Source organism: Triticum aestivum, chromosome 3B (assembly GCF_018294505.1).
Source record: "Triticum aestivum cultivar Chinese Spring chromosome 3B, IWGSC CS RefSeq v2.1, whole genome shotgun sequence".
In the NCBI taxonomy this organism is placed as follows: Eukaryota; Viridiplantae; Streptophyta; class Magnoliopsida; order Poales; family Poaceae; genus Triticum; species Triticum aestivum.
The window spans coordinates 479,369,966-479,387,534 of NC_057801.1; the positions used below are offsets into that span (position 1 = coordinate 479,369,966).

At 44.1% G+C, this 17,569-nt stretch overlaps 1 long non-coding RNA gene and 1 pseudogene across 1 annotated transcript; one reads left to right on the forward strand and one right to left on the reverse strand.

Moving 5' to 3' along the window:
- Nucleotides 1-1,525: 1,525 nt before the first annotated feature.
- Nucleotides 1,526-5,859, reverse strand: LOC123070473 (uncharacterized). The gene is made up of 2 exons (XR_006433742.1): nucleotides 5,440-5,859; nucleotides 1,526-2,417 (listed from the first exon to the last, which is right to left on the reverse strand). It is a non-coding gene; the product is annotated as an uncharacterized lncRNA (long non-coding RNA).
- LOC123070472 (ABC transporter B family member 4-like) lies at nucleotides 1,933-11,601 on the forward strand (annotated as a pseudogene).
- Nucleotides 11,602-17,569: the final 5,968 nt, after the last annotated feature.

The window sequence follows — 17,569 nt, forward strand, 5'->3', positions numbered from 1 at the left end:
GAAAAATCTACAATTGATCCTCTATACTTGTGGGTTATCACTCGACCATGGAGGCTGAGTTGTTGTGTGATGCATGGCTGGACGTATTCATGGATTTCGTAGGCAGGAGTAGAGTGGGGCCTTCTGGGAGCAACTGCATGGAAAGTCTCACGCACGAAAACACATGGCGCCCTATGACATGTACATTATTCAACCACGCAACGTGAGGTCATTGTCGTATCGCTAGCACGCTATCCAGATTAGCGTCACCAAGTTTTATGACGTGGTTCGTCAGCTCGAGGCAAGGTGACCGTTGCACGCGGCAGATGGCAAGATCGTAAGCTTTTCTTCCTCTTGCTCAACCTGTTGATTGATCCATTCACTCAATGTTGGTCTACACATTACATGTAGCCCGCATCCGCTGCAGTGGTGTACCACGGGATAGAGGGACGGCCATTTACATGCACACGACTGATGGATGAAGCTGAAAGGAGGGTTTGTGTGGGACGACCGGGATCTAGTTGAATTTGAGACTTTATTGTAATAGACTTAATTTGCATGGTATGTATGAAGGATTTATGCTATTTTCTATCTGATCTTTGATGAATACCGTCTGGTTTGCATGAATTTCGTCAATATATGGGTTGAAATGCATGCGGCTAGCGTTGAATAACGTTCTCCCGCATTCGTGTTTGCGGAATGGATGGGGAAGAAAATTTACAGATTTCCGTTGGAGATGCCCTTACGAAAGTTGATCGGCGGTCGAAGGTGCTGACCAAGACAAGCAAAGTCAAGAACGGACCCGTGTGTGGACTAGTTAGGCCGGCACCTCCGGAAAATGAAGGGACCACGTGCGGTGCATGCTTCTTGGCACCCAAGAAACGCTTGCCGTCCGTTCTTGAGCCCACATGTAACGGGCCCTCAAGAATAGCTGGACGAATTTTCTCTCTACTGATTGCACCTCTTTTCTTCTTTTGAACTCCTGATTGCACCTTCTTGGAGACTTGGATGTGAAGCAGGCGTAGTAGTAGAGCGGAACAAAACGCCTCGTGTTCTTTAACCCTGCCAGGCGTCGATAGTGTGGTCGAAACGTTGTGCCCAAGTTTGCTGCACCAGCGTGTGTGCTGACGTGTGCACAGTGAACCTGCGCCCGGCTAACGGCCGATGCAAATGACCTGTAGTTTGTAGTATTCCATGAATATACAGAGTCACCTTGGAACACTGGTGCCAGCGAGCACCCCAAAAGAAACGTACTGATTTTTAACGTTTTTCACCTCTTCAAAATCATGAACTTGTCATTTTTATGTAGCTCACATGTTAACTTATTTCATCATCAGACTTTACACATTATAGTATACATGCATCCATATTACCATGCAGGATTTTGTTTTGCTAGCTTTTTTTGAAACCTCAAAACATAGTTTTCGAACTGTTCAAAATAAAGTGTTCACTGGCACTGTGCTCCAAAAATGCACGCTCATGAATACATCCATATGTGTCCTTTGAAGTTTTCGTAGTCATATCAACATACTGCACTGTCAAAAAGTAAAGCGTGGTGTGACCTTTTCTTTTTTTCCAAGAGCAATTATCTGTGAACACCAAAGAGCCCAACTAGCTTAGCGCACCTCAGATCACAAGATTAACGCAATCCATCCGACTGACTACGCTTGACAAAGCACAAAAGTACGCCATGAATCTTGAATTGTCGCACCTGCAGCAGCAAGAGTTGTGAACTTTCCCATGATTAATCACATGCTGTAACATAGTCCGTGTAATTTTCCATGGCAAACTTTTTTTTTTTTTGAGAAGATTCCATGGCAAACTTTCCCGGTCGCTTCCAGCTCCGGAGCACCCAATCAGCCCAACAGTCAAAGGCACTCCGGGCGGCCCGCAAGATGCGTATATATAGTGCCTCCACCACCCCCGGGGACAGGAACTACACACAGCGCAGTGCGGCCAGGCTCGTCGTTGAGCACATCAACAAAGCAAGTAGCAGCCAGGAAATGGACGCGACAGCAGAAGCTAGTAGTGGAGAAGGAGCACGCCACGCCCACGGCGGAAAAGATGACCGGCCGGAGAAGAAGGTGCCGTTGCTCGGCATGTTCAGGTACGCCGACCGCCTCGACATGCTGCTCATGGTGGTCGGCTCGCTCGGGGCGGTGGGCAACGGCGTGTCGGAGCCCCTCATCTCGGTCCTCTTTGGGGACGTCATCAACTCCTTCGGCGAGAGCGCGAGGAGCACCGTCCTCCGTGCTGTCACCAAGGTGCGCCACGGCTTATGGTGATCACTTAACTTGAAGAGTGGCTAGTTGGGTTAACAGAGAATATTCTTTTTATCTCCAGGTTGTTCTCAACTTCATATATTTGGGCATCGGGACAACAGTTGCTGCCTTTCTTCGTAAGTGGAACTTCCATTCAATTCTTGGAATGCATGTTTTCTGTCAATGAAACCTTAGATTAGATGTTAAGCAACAGTACACACAAGAAGATACTTCCTCCGTTCTAAATTACTCATCGTACTTTTAGTTACACATTCAGCGGAAATCCATTGGTGCTTCTGGGAGAGCGCGCTCCTGCACGCGATTTTTTAAATGTCAAAAGTATTCCAACAAAAATTTACTATATATTTTTTGTTTACTATTCATGCAGGAGCGTGCGCCCCCGGGAGCCAAAATGCCATTCTCACTTTCAGTATATACCATTTTCAAATAAACTGAACTGCAGAGGATAATTAACAAGGTTATTTAATATCACATGGAAACCAACTTCATGAAAATTCCATGGGCAGAGCTGGTACTCTATAAATTTGTCAATTTTCAGTACCAACTCAACTGCATTTCCTTTCGCAAAAAAAAAAAAGAGAGAGAGAACTCAACTGCATTTCAAAGAAATAAAATTGGCAAGCAGTGATCAATGAAACGAAACAGTGATGTGCAATCATATAGCGCTGCGTTTGCGTTTAGTTAGCTGTGGATGCCGCCACCTTCCCAGCGTCGTCTTAATAAAAAATGACACACAAATTTGTTCTAGCTAAGGAACATGCAGATATACTGATCATAACAGAGCAATCGTCATCAGTTATCATGTATTCTATTATGACCGGCATATTAGGGGCTTAGCCAGTTAGTTGTGCCCAGTCTATCTTATCTTATCATTATTATGGGCTTAGCCCAATTATCTTATTTGGAGGATTATATAAACTCGTGTAAGGATCCGTTTCGGAATTAAGCAAGAAGCAATTATATTTGCTCGGCTTCCTTAGGAAGCCGGGAGACCTAACCCTAGCCTCCTCCCCTCCTCCCCTGCGCCATCTTCCTCTCAGCCGCCGCCTTCTCCCGCAACTACGGCACCGCCACGCCGCCGCCCATCTCCTCGCCAACCAGCCTCCTACCCCTACAACCTACGGTTCAGGCCAGGTAGGGCCCAAGCTCCTACCAATTTGGTATCAGCTAGCTTCGGTTCGATCATGTCTTCACCGCCGCCCAGCCCGTCTCTCCCGCTGCTGGTCACCTCGCCTCCGGCGACCACCAGACCACCACGACCGTCGCCCCGCTCTTGCCCACGCCGGGATCCTCCATCGCGCCCGCCCCCGCCGTCTTCACCCCGGAGGAGGTGTCCGGGGTGCTGCGGGACGTAACCCAGGCGGTCCAGAAGATCCGCTTGTTCTTGGCCGGGTCCTACGGGCCGCACCCGGCTGCACCGCCCATCGCCGCCCCCGCGCCGCCGTGGCTGCCGTGGCAGCCGCCGCACCAGACGGCCTCTGCCGTGCTCGCCGGGCCACTGCAGCAGCCGCTGCAACTGCCATTCATCGCCACCACCGCCCAGTCCTGGCTGCAGTGGCAGTCGCCGCTCCTGGCGGCCTCCGCCACGCCCGGCACTCCGTCGTAGCAGCCGCTGCCGCTGCCCGGCGAGACCACAGCAGCCACCGCCGGTCAGCTCCGGCCCCGCATCGACCGCGCCGGCGGGAGTCCCGATCCACGAGGTCCGGTTCCCGCCCTCGCCGTCCCCGCTACCGACTTGGTTGACCGAGTCGTCGTCTCAGCCGGTCTACACGATGGCCTCGGGACCGCCGCACGTGCCGCCCCTGCAGACGCAGTACGGCAGGTCCTCCAGTTCCGCGGGTCCCTACGTTAGCCTTGACGCGACGCAGTTCCACGGGGGCCCCCTGTGATCACCGAGGGGTCCCCCTCAACTGGCTTAATCAATGTGACCAGTTCTTCCGGGGGCAACGCACACTCGCGTCGGACCGCACCTGGCTCGCTTCATATCACCTCCGAGGCGCCGCACAGACTTGGTATTAAGCTCTCGAGCAGGACGAGGGCGACATGCCTCCATGGGAGCGTTTTCGCGAGCTCTGCCTCCTTCGCTTCGGGCCGCCGATATGCGGGAGCCGGCTGGCGGAGTTGGGCCGTCTTCCTTCACCTCTACGGTGCAGGACTTCACCGACCACTTTCAGGCCCTGGCATGCTACGCGCCCGGCGTGAAGGCTCGCCAACGGGCTGAGCTCTTCGTCGGCGGTCTGCCGGATCATATCCGCATGGACGTGGAGCTGCGGGGACCCCAGGACCTCCAGACGGCCATGTACTACGCCCGCGCGTTCGAGCACCGCGTGGTGGCCATCCAGCAGGCGTCACCATCCCGGGCCGCTAGGCCGCCACCCTGGTCGTACGTCTCCGCGCAGGGTCGGCCTGCTCAGGCTTCCGCGGCACCCCTCGCCGCGACCGCGGCGCGCCCGTTGCGCCGGCTCACCCCGGCCGAGCAACTCGAGCGTCGCCGCCAAGGGTTGTGCTTCAACTGCGACGAGCCCTACGTGCCCGGCCACGTCTGCTCGCGACTCTTCTACCTGGAGGCTGCGGACTACATTGAGGAGGAGGACGCCGCCGCCGGGCTCGGCGACCTGCCCGTCCCAGCTGTCGCGGAGGTGTTTGGCGACGGTTGATCACCTCGGGGAGTTACGCAAGCGCTTCCCCGCCTTCCAACTCGAGGACGAGCTGTTTGTGCAGGCGGGGAGAAATGTTATGACCGGCATATTAGGGGCTTAGCCCAGTTAGTTGTGGCCCAGTCTATCTTATCTTATCGTTATTAGGGGCTTAGCCCAATTATCTTATTAGGAGGATTATATAAACTCGTGTAAGGATCCGTTTTGGAATTAAGCAAGAAGCAATCATATTTGCTCGGCTTCCTTAGGAAGCCGGGAGACCTAACCCTAGCCTCCTCCCCTACGCCATCTTCCTCTCAGCCGCCGCCTTCTCCCGCGCAACTACGGCGCCGACGCGCCAACGCCGGCGCCTATCTCCTCGCCAACCAGCCTCCCACCCCTACAACCTACGGTTCAGGCCAGGTAGGGCCCAAGCTCCTACCATATTCACTCCATGAGAAGTACCAATTGAATTCCTAATAATTGGATATGTTTAGTTAAATTATATGCTAATGGTAGAGATGTTAGTAAAAGAGGCTCACCCTTCATTTTCTTCCAGAGGTGGCATGCTGGACAATGGCAGGAGAAAGGCAGTCAGCCCGCATCCGTTCTTTGTACCTGAAATCTGTTCTGAGACAGGATATTGCATTCTTCGATACAGAAATGACAACTGGTGAAGCAGTTTCTAGAATGTCTAGCGATACGGTCATAATTCAAGATGCTCTTGGTGAGAAGGTAATACTTCCTTTGTAGTACCAAATAAAGAAGAATTGCAATATTTTTCATCACATTAAAGTGCGCACAGACCTGCAGGCACGAGTCAATGACAAGCATCAGTATTTTTTATTGATACAACATAAGCTTTTGTGTTACTTACCTAAGTGTATTTCATAGTTCGTACATTCTATGCAGCCCACCTAGTGCTGCCGGTGCTGACATTCGTGCATTCTGATTTACAGGCAGGGAAGCTTGTGCAACTCGCATCTGCCTTCTTTGGGGGTTTTATCATAGCATTCACAAAAGGCTGGCTCCTAACTCTTGTCATGCTAACATCACTACCACTAATTGCTATCGCTGGTGCAGTGTCTGCACAGCTGCTAACCCGGGTTTCCAGCAAGCGACTAACATCGTATAGTGATGCTGCAGACACAGTTGAACAGACAATTGGATCTATTCGAACAGTGAGTTCAAATTATATCAGTTATTCATCAATTATCTCAGTTCATATAAATTGTGGTAAACATTAATTTAGCAACACTCGTGTAAACAGGTTGTGTCCTTCAATGGCGAGAAGAAAGCTATAGAAATGTACAATAAATTCATAAAAAATGCATACAAGACTGTTGTTGAGGAAGGCATTGTCAATGGGTTTGGCATGGGCTCTGTCTTCTGCATCTTATTTAGCAGTTATGGTCTAGCCTTCTGGTATGGTGGAAAGCTGATCATTGACAAAGGTTATACCGGAGGGAAGGTCCTCACTATATTGTTTGCCGTATTGACTGGCGCAACGTGAGTTTCTGAAATCTTTACATTGCAAATACCTTTGCTGAGAAGTAGTAATATTTATTGTATATAAATTGAAGGACTACTTAAATGGAAGGAAATATATACATTATATACCAAAGTTTAAAATTCAAGACAACCCTTTCTCTTACGGATGACCTGCGAATACATATTTTTCCGTAAATTATATAAGGAACTTTACATGGCAGTTTGATGTTCCTTTTAAGGAGTGTTCAGAGATTACCTTTAGATAGCTAATCTTGTTATTTATGTTTAGTGGTAAATAATGTAAATTGGTAATGCTTGAGCTCAAGGCTAATAATTGTTTTATAAATACAAATAGCCCACAAGATTCAAGGTGCCTCCTTCCCTTTGAGGTAAAAGAAATTCAACAATAATCCTAAAAAAATGTACCATAAATTCAAAAGAAAAATAGAATGATCGAAATTGCTATTTATTTTGGATCAGATTATATATGAAAAAAAACTCTTTCTAAAAAGATCGACCCAATCGATCACTGGAAGCACAATTTTGAAACAGGTGTAAATTGCAATTATTGCAACCTCACAGCAGGGTCCCATGAATCCCGAGAAAGCTCTAACGGCAATCGCTAGATATTGTCGAAGCTACTTCAGATTCAATCATCATGTTTTAAGTATGGAATTATCATTACTCTAGTGTTGGTGAGAACTAAAACATTCCGTCAAACAATAAATATGACAAGCTTATATATTGCAGATAGCACTATCAAATTCTAGCAAACAAATCAACTATACTATTTATACTAAGTATGAATAATAATCCTACTTAAAAAAATAAGTTAAATGAAATTGTAAAAGTTATACATAGTATCATTAGAATTGTAAAACGAAGAGAAGCAAAGACGGAGAAAAGTTTAAGCTTCGAAGAAGTATTCACCTGGAAGTTACAAGTACGTTGCATGTGATATGCGTAAATTTAATTTAGTAATGCTCCGTACCTACATGCCACTTATCTAAGTTCAATAAACTTTTCGACCTACAACACATGAACAGATGAACTTGAATCAAATCAAATCACTAGTTGGTTTACATTTTTCAGTAGATGAGTACTCCCTCCGTCCGGAAATACTTGTCATCAAAATGAATTAAAGAGGATGTATCTAGATGTATATTAGTTCTAGATACATCCCTTTTTATCCATTTTGATGACAAGTATTTTCGGACGGAGGGAGTATAATTCATCGGATAACCAGCTTGCAAACCCTCCACAGGACACTAATTATTTTATTTACATTGCTCTATCTTCATCTTGAAGGGGAGCCTTGGCGCAGTGGTAAAGCTGCTGCCTTGTGACCATGAGGTCATGGGTTCAAGTCCTGGAAACAGCCTCTTACAGAAATGTAGGGAAAGGCTGCGTACTATAGACCCAAAGTGGTCGGACCCTTCCCTGGACCCTGCGCAAGCGGGAGCTACATGCACCAGGTTGCCCTTTTTTTTTTTTGCTCTATCTTCATCTTACGTTACCTCAGCAAAGCATACATATGTGAAGGACTAGTAGTTTAAACTGTATTTCATGCCAAGAAATAGAAAAGGCGACCATTGCATATGGTATGTTAATGTCCTAAGCCTGGCACTTACAATTTTTTGTAACAGTTCATTAGGTAATGCAACACCATCAATTTCTGCAATTGCTGAAGGTCAATCTGCAGCATACAGACTGTTCGAAACGATTGAGAGGAAGCCTGAAATAGATTCAGATGATACCAGCGGCATGATCATGGAAAATATCAAGGGTGATGTTGAACTAAAGGATGTGTACTTTCGCTACCCTGCAAGACCCGGGCAGTTAATATTAGATGGATTGTCATTACAAGTAGCCAGTGGAACAACAATGGCCATAGTTGGAGAGAGTGGAAGTGGCAAGTCAACTGTTGTCAGCCTAGTTGAAAGATTCTACGATCCACAGGCTGGAGAAGTTTTGATAGATGGAGTCAACATCAAGAATCTGAATCTTGATTGGATAAGAGGGAAGATCGGCCTTGTTAGCCAAGAACCATTGCTGTTTATGACCTCCATTAAAGATAACATAATCTATGGTAAAGAAGAGGCAACACTTGAAGAGATCAAGAGAGCAGCCGAGCTTGCAAATGCAGCAAACTTCATCGACAAGTTACCAAATGTACGTAAATAAGATTGCATGCTTCAAATGAATTCTTGAACTTTAAATTAACAACATATTAATTTCATACCAGGGCTATGATACATTGGTTGGTCAACGTGGCACTCTGCTTTCTGGGGGCCAAAAACAAAGAATTGCAATTGCGAGAGCCATCCTTAAAGATCCAAAAATCCTTTTGCTAGATGAAGCAACAAGTGCATTGGATGTAGAATCTGAGAGGATAGTTCAGGAGGCACTCAATAGGATAATGGTACAAAGAACCACACTCGTCGTTGCCCATCGTTTGAGCACTGTAAGGAATGTTGACTGCATCACAGTTGTTCATCAAGGGAAAATAGTGGAACAAGGTTAGAATCTCTTGAATATACATTATTTTTCCCATTCTAGATATATATCTAGTGTCAACCTATAATGATTCATTCACCCCACAAACATATCCTATGTGTACAGGTCCTCATCATGCATTAGTGAAGGATCCCAATGGAGCTTACTCACAGCTTATTAGGCTACAAGAAACTCGTGGTGATGAAAGACGTAAAATACAGGATTCTGGAGTGCCCAATTCCTTATCAAAAAGCACTAGTTTGTCAAATAGACGGTCAATGACTAAAGATTCTTTTGGCAACAGCAACAGATACTCCTTCAAGAACCCCTTAGGATTATCAGTTGAGTTGCATGAGGATGAAATCACAGGTGAACAGAACAAAGACGACCTTTCCAATGGGAAGACCCTTCAGAAAGCACCAATTGGACGTCTTTTTTATCTTAACAAGCCGGAGGTACCATTTCTTCTGCTCGGTGCTATAGCAGCATCAGTGCATGGAGTCATTTTCCCATTGTTTGGCATACTAATGTCTGGCGTTATAAAATCATTCTACGAGCCACCAGATAAGCTGCGGAAAGATTCTAGCTTTTGGGCATTGATATCTGTAGTTCTGGGGTTTGCATCATTCATTGCAATCCCAGCAGAGTACCTTTTGTTTGGAATTGCTGGTGGCAAGCTTATAGAGCGTGTTCGTACTCTGTCATTTCAAAATATTGTTCATCAGGAAGTTGCTTGGTTCGATAATCCCTCAAATTCCAGGTAACATATTCAAATGGTCTCAATTACTTTATCTTCTCATACATAGATCTACACAGATACTAAGATTCTGCTTTATCACTTACAGTGGTGCACTTGGTACACGACTCTCAGTTGATGCATTAAATGTTCGACGCTTAGTAGGAGATAACCTGGGCCTTATAGTGCAGTCTACAGCTGCACTAATCACTGGCTTTGTCATAGCATTTATGGCGGACTGGAGGCTTGCACTGATTATCACTTGTGTCATTCCTTTAGTGGGTGCACAGGGTTATGCTCAAGTGAAGTTCCTAGGTTTAGTGAAGAAGCTAAGGTAATGCATAACAACTCTAAAATTTACTTCCTGTTTGATTCAGGATGAGCAATCCTAAGGACCCTGGAATCGATTATCACTATAATATGATCTTATTATTATTGTGCAGGAGATGTATGAAGATGCAAGTCAGGTTGCAACTGATGCTGTTGGTAGTATCAGAACTATAGCATCTTTCTGTGCAGAGAAAAGAGTGGTTACAACGTATAAAAAGAAATGTGAAGCTTTAAGGAAACAGGGAATTCGAAGTGGAATCGTTGGAGGGCTTGGTTTTGGTTTCTCATTCTTAGTGTTGTATCTTACATATGCTCTATGTTTCTATGTTGGTGCACAGTTTGTACGTCAGGGAAAAACTACTTTTGCAGATGTTTTCAAAGTAAGAGATCCTAAATCATTTCGAGTTACAGTTTCTGTATGGGTATCAACTTTTAATAATCAGTCCCAAATGCATTGGATGTTTTTCAGGTTTTCTTTGCCTTGGTTTTGGCAGCTGTTGGGGTTTCGCAGGCAAGTGCATTGGCATCTAATGCAACAAAGGCAGGGGATTCAGCCATTTCTGTTTTCAGTATTCTAGACAGGAAGTCGAAAATTGACACAAGTAACGACGAGGGCCTGGTATTGGAAAATGTCACTGGCGACATTCATTTCAGTAACGTCAGTTTCAAGTACCCATCACGCCCTGATGTCCAAATATTCAGTGACTTTACCTTGCACATTCCTTCCAGAAAGGTATGATTTGCATCCTTTAATAGTCCTGTTTATCATTGTTGCACCCAATTGTTTTCCATTCAGATAACTAACTTAAACTACCACCTCTTGGCATAAAACCAAGAATAATACTTGAAAACAGGTGATGCATCTAGTTACACTGTTACATATAAGAAGCTTTCAGCTGATTTATTTCACATATGATCATTCAGAACCACAAAAACTGCTATGTTGACACTTTTTCCTTCCTTTTTCAGACCATAGCACTAGTTGGAGAAAGTGGTAGTGGCAAGTCCACTATAATTGCTTTACTGGAACGCTTCTATGATCCTGATTCTGGTAGAATCTCAGTAGATGGAGTCGAAATTAAGAGCTTGAGAATTAGCTGGTTGAGGGATCAGATGGGGCTGGTAGGCCAGGAGCCAGTACTTTTCAATGACACAATCCGTGCAAACATAACATATGGGAAACACGGAGAAGTGACAGAGGAAGAAGTCACGGCTGTGGCCAAGGCAGCAAATGCTCATGAGTTCATATCAAGCTTGCCACAGGGATACGACACTCTGGTTGGTGAGAAAGGCGTGCAACTATCTGGTGGACAGAAGCAGAGGGTAGCTATCGCAAGGGCCATTATAAAGGACCCGAAGATACTACTACTTGATGAGGCAACCAGTGCCCTGGATGCGGAATCGGAGCACATTGTTCAAGATGCATTGGATCGAGTCATGGTGAGCAGGACCACCATAGTGGTGGCTCACCGCCTCTCCACAATCAAAGGGGCTGATATGATTGCAGTCCTCAAGGAAGGCAAAATTGCAGAAAAGGGCAAGCATGAGGCCCTGATGCGAATCAAGGGTGGAGTCTATGCTTCACTAGTAGAACTCCGCTCAAATTCCGAGTAGAATTGTGTATTATTTCACTTTTTTCTTTTTTCTTACTGCATTTGTTTGTTCCTAGTACAATTATTTCGCCATGCAATGCAATGATTTTTTATTTGAGAAGTGAATGCAAGAGGTTAGCAGTTTGTTGCAAGGAAGACCTACGAGCATGGTAAGTAATGACAATAACAACTATGTGTGTAGCAACTGATAATACAGAAGATTAGACCGACATCATTAAATAGTTGCCTTTAAATACTAACATGCATCAATATGATAGAAGGAAGAAGAGACAGGATTTCTACCTCCATCCCTAAAGAAATCGAGGTCTGAGGTGCTACTTCACAAAAACTGCAGGTTCGACGCAAACAACTCGCACGTAGTATTACAGATAGTCTTCTCGCATACTCAAGCAAATATCATTTGACTACAAACACATACAAGAAGTGGCGAACGCAGAGGAAAATGGAGGGTGGGCTCAAAGTTAATGGTGACTAAACTAAATCGGCATCATCATAGAAAAAATAGTCTCATGTATTCTGAATCCACACAACAATACATCAGTACAAGAGAAACAACAATAAAAAGGGAAATGTATTCCCAAGTGCCCAGCCGCAAGTTGAAAGGATCTCCGGTTTTTATCATCCTTTGTCATTTTGAATTTATGCCAAAATAGTTTTTTTGTTACGGGCAATGGCAGTAGTTCTGCCTTTTCATATAAGAAAGGAGAAAAGGATCAAAGATCCCAGGGTGTCATACAGAATGTGGCCTCGCAGACTCAGCAAAAACAGAAAAGAAAGAAGAAAGGAGAAAGGAGGGTAAACACTATCTAAAAGCCTCTCTGAAAAGATTTGCTGTTTTGGCAAGAGATGAGCTGAATCTTTTCAGAGAGGCTTTTAGATAGTGTAATTGCTGCTTTGGCTATTGATGAGCTGAATCTTTTCAGAGAGGCTTTTAGATAGTGTAATTGCTGCTTTGGCAAGAGATGAGCTGAATCTTTTCAGAGAGGCTTTTAGATAGTGTAATTGCTGCTTAGGCTAGAGGTGGGCTGAATCTTTTCAGAGAGGCTTTTAGATAGTGTTTACCCTCCTTTCTCCTTTTTTGATAGCCTAAATAGCTTTGTTTCGCCCATTCAACAAATAAGCACTTTCCAATTCACTTCTAATTTCAGGGGCATAATCTTCTATTCTTATATTGCTACTCGATAAGCCCGGGATCAACTAGCAGTTGATAAACTACCTATTAGTGTTAGTCACTTAGCAAAATAGTTTAGATTTAGAGATATACCACTGGCGGCTTGGCCCTCCAGCGGCCGATGTGGCGATGCATGCACCCAAATGCCCAGGTCGCGGTCCGGGCGGCCGGCCGGGGAGCTCCTGCCCTGCCTTGGCGCCCCAGCTCCCCAGCCCCCCGCCGGCTGCCGCTTGCGCTAGCCGCAACCGCAAAGGTGTCTGCGGACGCGGTCCTGTGTTTTTTTTCTCTCCTGTGTGTGCGTGGGAAGCTGCAGACTGCAGAACGGAAGGAGACGATACGGCGAATGGGCTATAATAGATGGGAAAGTAGCTGGGCCGGCTAGAATAGTAGTAGTACAATGTTTTTTACTTTGAAATATGTCGCAAAATTATTAATTTTTGGTGCTTTAGCAAAACTGTTTTTGAAATAAGTTCATATTTCAACGACAAAATGTACGAAATTTATTCATGCTCGTTGCGGCAAAATGTTGATCAGCCGCACAGAAAGTGTACTGATGAGCCAGCCAATTAGCTAGCGAGGTTGGTGCTAGAGGATTCCGGTTTTAGGAAGGTTGCAGCTTTGGGTTTTTTTGGCTCAAAAAATGCGGCTTTGGTTTTCCCGGCCTTTAGGAACCTTTTGAAAGGTCCTGTTTTGTTTTTTCTGTTTTTTCCATATCAGTTTTTTTTGTTTTTTATGCTTTCCTTACCTTTTTATTTTTTTGCCTTTTCTTTTTCCTTTAAAAATGTTATAATTTTTTAAAATCTTTATCTTTTTGCCTAATGTTCTCAAAAATAAAAATATTCTAGACTTAAAAATATACATAGTTTTTAAGAAATTATTCACGACTATAAAAAATATTTGACTTGAAAAATCAAATAATTTTGGGTTTTTGGAATATCAATTTGAAAAAAGGATCAAAAATAATGAAGTAGAGAAAAAAAGGCTAAAAACTTGTAGAAAAAGCTCCCTCGCTTAGTTTTTTTAAAAAAACACCCGCCCATATATTAATTAATTAAAACGTCATTACAATCGTTCATAACAGCAGGCGCCACACAGGGCGGAAAATTATTAAAAAGAAAACCATCACATCTATTATCGAAACTAAATTTAGCAATCTCATGCACAACTAAATTGGCCCTTCTATTTATTTTTGACAACTTGGAGTTTCCCAGAAGCCTGATGATGCTAAGTGCTTCCTTCTTGAGGTCTATGAGCGAGTATCTGTCACAACTTTCATTTGCTAGGAAAGAAGCCACGAACGCACAATCAGTTTCTAAAATAATAGGCATGTTAAGAGAAATACCTATATAAAGCCCAACTAGGTGTTGACGCTGGAACGCGTCACACGAACACGTCGATGTGTACCCGCGGCGCCAAGGGAGATGCTTCGCAACTCACACCACGGGAGGCCGACTTCCAGCGCGATACGCAAGACAGCAAGCCGGCGCTTTTGGGACCAGACGCCCCGCTCGCCCGGGAGGGACCCCATCAGGGCTCGCGGCGACGATTGGCTACTCGAGGTCGGCCTTACTGCCCCTAGAGCCTGGTGGATTCGCAGCCTCCAATCTTGAAGAACGACGAAGAACGAGAAGAAAGATACAAGGGGAGAGATAAAAGTAGATGAACACGAAAAAGTAGTAGATGTGTTTGTTCGATTGGTGTTGTTCAATCGGCCGTCACCCCTTAGGTATATAAGAGGCGTCTGGACTTCCCGTGCAAGAAAAAGGCTTGGATTCACGTCCAAAACCCTAGTCAAATTCGGATTGGTTTTGTCCGAACTTTCCAAAACTATTCGGTTTAAACTGGCTGCACTTTGCGGGTCTTTTTTGTGGTGGTAAACGATCTCGGATGGAAACGAGCCCAAAAGCAATCTTGACCGTTTCGACGAGACGAACAATTTTTATGTTGAAAGTTTTTTGATCAGAGGTCATCTTGAGGGTCAAATCGGTCGCGCAAAACAGGCTATCCCTCGCGCTACCCATCAGACAGGGTGTCTGGTGGGGCGCGCCAGTTTTTGCCTCCTGACAGGGCTGTATTTCGATGGCTCTAACTTTTGCATACGAATTCGGATTGGAACAATTTTTATATCAAAATCGATCGTTTCGACGAGACGAAGACAATCCATGTAGATAATTTTTCCATTTGAGGTCGTGTTGGGGGCATAATCAGCCAAACTGTACTTTAAATATAAGATCTTAGTACTTTGAGCATAGTTTCGGCCTTCGAGATGAAATCGGACTGCGATGACCCAAACTTTAAAGATGTTCATATCGATAATACGGAACTCTTTCATGAAGATCACTTCTCCATTTGAGGCCATCTTAAATAAGTTATTGACCGTGCCAAAATCTGGTGTCAACACATGCCCCCCTGATTTTCGGCAAAGTTTGTGTGCCGAAAAATAACTTCCGCATAGCTTGTTCTAAGGACGATGTCAACACTCCATCGGCCATTTTGCATGTTCTTAGGACGACAAGTATATATCGGCCATTGCTTGTTTGAACCTCTTGATGCAAACTTGGGTGAAAACTTCTCAGCTTCTATAACAATCCGGTAATAAGGTTCCATAGATCAAAATCATCCTCCGAACCATATTGTTCACCCTTTCGCTAGGATTTTGCAGATAATCAAGAATGAAATTCCTCCAATCCTTACTTCGCCTGCATAAAAGTTTCATTAGTGGCCGAAGTGGTGGGCTTCGATTCAGCCTTACCTATGTTGACAAGACCTAGCATCAGCTATTGATAGAAATGCAATACACCATGGTTAACATAGTAGCCGGACGCTTGCTGTGTCAACTCTTTCGAATTGTCATGCCTAGATATATGAACAATTTCAAAACAACCCAAGGTAAATCTTCCATCTAGACATACCAAAAGATAAACTATAAGTGATCCGTCAAAATATTGATAACCCTTGGATATTTGTTGCACTTCTAATAACGAATCACCGAAAGCTTCAATACGTATAGCACCTATATCAAGGCAAAGCTCCAATCCGAATGGCAATGCATATTCGGCTTTGATGATTGTGCAAAAATATTATAGCGGCCTGAGGCTTCACAAAATAGCTCCATATGAAGATAAATAAGCAACACCAACACCTTGGCCATTGCCACCAATTTACCGTCGAAAATAATCTCCATAGTACTAGAAAGACAAGGGCAATATCAATGAACATGTACCTTGTTTTGACCTTTAATTGAACTAAGGACGATGTTAGGGTACTACATCAGCCATGCTTTGACATATTCTTAGGGCGATAGATAAATACCGGCCATCAACATAATGCCCATGTAGAATTCATTCACCAAATCATGTATAGCCGAAATAAACAAATGAAATAGCAATCAAATATTTCGGCCCTTTGGATTAGCAAGAAAAAATGTAGCTAATAAAATCTATAGAGATTTGGTAATACCCTCTCATGATGCAGAAAATTATTTCGCTTCCATGGATTAAAATAAATCCAGGGAGGGTAATTTATCATACCTGATGATGAATTCCATGGCAAAGGCATCAATGGTATGGTTGAAGAATATGGATGATGTGCTAACCGAAGATTTTGATGGGGTGATGCAAACCTTCGGCTTAACTGTTTTTGGCTTCCATCCTTCTCTTTCTTCACTTTTGTAACACTTGTTGCAATAGAAGGTTGCACATCACTTTCATTTTGACTGCTCCTCTTCGGAACCCATGCCATGTTCTTCTTTTTCAGCTCTTGTGCACTAAGTTTTTGCAATTCCTTCTTTCACCAATATGATAAGCCGAGTGGGCACCCCGACTGTGATTTTGTTTGAAGCAATGGCAACTCTTTTTGGGCCTTGTGCACCCTCAACTTCTTTTCCTCAGATTTGGCACTCTGATTTTTATCAATTGATTGTTTCACTTCTTTGCCTTTTGTAGCCAATGTCAACACTTTAATTGGCTCTTTGTTATTTGAGATCAAATCTGAAGTAGCACACTTACGATCATCTCTTTTCACGCGGTAAACTTGCTTTACCACCTCTTTTTTCTTCCTTGAGCTCTGGACCGATTCCTTATGATTGAAACGGTCTTTGATGCGTGATTGTTCAAATGTTGATCTTCTTGGAGCTGCATAGTATTGGTGAGATGGTCTAGAATAAGATGGAGAATGTGCCCTTGTACCATACCTGTCCCATGATGAATATGTATCTATATGAGCATAGGGAGGCATCCACGACATTGGCATTGGCGGCCCAAAATAAGGATATGAATATGTTGCATTAAAATTATCATTTTGCCAATACCAATCCTCATATTTGCGCCTTGGGGTGATCTTGGTTTCTTTGCATGATTTGGCCGATAAGCATTCTTTTCTTCACTCATCTTTTGATATTTATCCAATAGTTCAACAAAGGTGATTTTTGATCTCTTACACTTGCGCTTATTTCGGCCTTTGTTTTCTTTTGGTTTGCTTTCATCGATCATTGGATTTGCTTGCTGCCCTTCAGTCCTTGGCGTCTCTATTGTAGCTTCGATGGAATTCTCGCCCTCAAGATTATGTTCATTATGCTCTTCAACAACTTCTTTACTTGAAACCTTGATCCCATCACCTGCAGTTTTTACATTCTCTTTAAATGGATCGGCTTGAAGCAGCCGATGCAAAAACCTTTTGCCATCGGGACAAATCGGAATAGACTGGTCATCTCTTGATGTTTCAACAAACTTCAATCGTCCTTTTTCAATGACTGATTTAACTATTTGCCGAAACATGTTGCAATCCTCAAAATTATGTTTGGACGAATCATGCAACTTACAATACATTCGTCCTTG